Below are 2,282 nucleotides of genomic sequence, written 5' to 3' on the forward strand. Positions count from 1 at the left end.
TCCAAAGTGCAGAAATACATACTAAGAAAAAGAGAGAAAAAATCAGGAAAAAGAAAGTGCTGTGTCTCTGTCTGTTTATCTATCTGTATGCAAGATCATCGAAACTGCCTTTTCCTTGGCTGATAGCTAGGAGTAGTCTTTGAATTACCACCACCATCACCATCATCATCATCATCGTCATCAACATCACTCAGATAGGCTAACCCTTTAAGACTGTACATCTGTGTGGAATACTCAGTCACCTCCCGCTTAAGGTTTTTGGCTAGCCAGATAAGCTCCTCGTGCTCCTGTACAGTGGGCTGAATTGGGAAGAAGACAGTGTTAGAACAAGTAATTGAAAGATATAAGAAAATAAAAGGATGTACAAGGCAAGGAATGGATGAGAACTCATTACTCATGTACCCTTAGGAAAAGGGTAACCCATGACATTTGTGTTGTGGCCCACCGCATGCTCTTGTGAGAAGGCATTAGGATTGTAGGCATAGATCGACCAAGGTAGATGAGAAGGGCCAATAGAAGCACAGTAGTAGGGCCAGCCTGACATAAGTGTTCCATTTGACTATCATCATGTGAAGTAATGCAAAAGAAAAATGGAAATAAATGAGAAAGAAAGGACATATACCGCAGCAGTGAGAGAGGGCATGAGGTGAGTATCGTTGAACTCATCATAGTCCAACTTGTCTATGACTTGCACGGTATAGGGAATGTTGTTCCTCCACAACTAGTACTTAGTGTTTGTCATGGAAAGTGGAAAAAGCATAAACAGGAGCCATTAGAACCTATGGGGCATCCTTACCCATCAACTGGCATCGTACCCTTTCCATCAAGTAGAGTGCCCTCAAGCCAGTACCCTTGAAGGGCTAGGTGATCCTAGAAGTAACAAGAGCAGTTGCCTTTAAGTTCAGGTCCACAACAGGGGGAAGGCCAGCCCATGGGCTCTATATGACCTGGACAACACATGGGGTTAGAAGAAAAGTCCTAAGAATCATGCAAAGGGAATAATAAGAGGCATTGAATTCCTAACGCACCTCACCAAAAGATAGCCTATTAAAGTGAGCCCTAATTGAAGGGAAGCTCTTCAAGTCTACCTTTGCTCCCCGAGTAATAAGACCGTTTACACGGCCCAGCTCTGGAAAAGAAAGCATAGTTTGCAAGATGACAAGAAAAATAGTTATAGTTTGCAAGATGACAAGAAAAGAAGTTACAATTTGAAAGATGATAGTTTGCAAGATGACAAGAAAAGTAGTTACAGTTTACAAGATGATAGTTTGCAAGATAAAGGCATAGATGCAGTTTGTAAGAGCATGAGGTAAAATCTTTAGCCTAGATGACATGTGGATGAACATGATTGCAAGAATGGGAAATACATGAGCTATAAAAGAAAAAGGAAAAGAAACTAACCTCTAGGAGCTTCTAAAACCCCATTAGCTGTTGTGGACACAAGGGGGGAGTCGCCACCTAGTTTTTGCAATGGCGTAGGAACCATATATATAGCGTACTCTCAAGGGAGGACCTTTTGATCTTACTACAAGAGATATGGGTTTGGAGTTTACGTACATTCTTGGAAAAGTGTTAGGCACCCAAGACCACCCAACCCTAAGGTTGGTCTCCCATTATTGTGTCTTACATCTTAACCTCATTAAAACATGTTTAACACTTGCATCTATACTCACACACAAACACACACTAACATACATCAAATCATACAACATGACATCTTTCATCACAAAGAGACACATACAAATCCATCCATAAATCATAAGAACCCAACCCACACATAAACAACCCTAGCATTCATCTAACATTGCACCAAAAGCATAGTCAAGGTAGCAGCATGCATAATCAAATCAAGGCTGAAGCATAAGCATAAGGAAAGATCCAAGTAAAAAAGTGATTGCATCTATACTTCAAGAAGAACTTAACCTAACAAGCATGTTTACCTCTATCATCAAGGCAAAGTCATATTCAAAGATGTATGGGAATGTGAATTCAAGACTCATCTCATTCACCTTGCAGCAACTCAGCATCTATGGCATTCATGCATGAACATGTGAATATGTGTTCATGGCAATTAAAACAAGAGACCACATAAAAACCCTAATCTAAGCATGTGATAACAAATGAACATGTGGAAGAGATAAACCAAAACCCATAGAGCCTAAAACATATAAAAAGGAGGCTAGATAAAACAAACATGTGAAGGACGTGACAAAACAAACAAATTATTTTTTTAGGGTTTCTGGGCAACAGCATCATGCACACTAGAACAAGTCTACGTGCAC

The sequence above is a fragment of the Castanea sativa genome, chromosome 11 (assembly GCF_040712315.1).
Source record: "Castanea sativa cultivar Marrone di Chiusa Pesio chromosome 11, ASM4071231v1".
Taxonomy (NCBI): domain Eukaryota; kingdom Viridiplantae; phylum Streptophyta; class Magnoliopsida; order Fagales; family Fagaceae; genus Castanea; species Castanea sativa.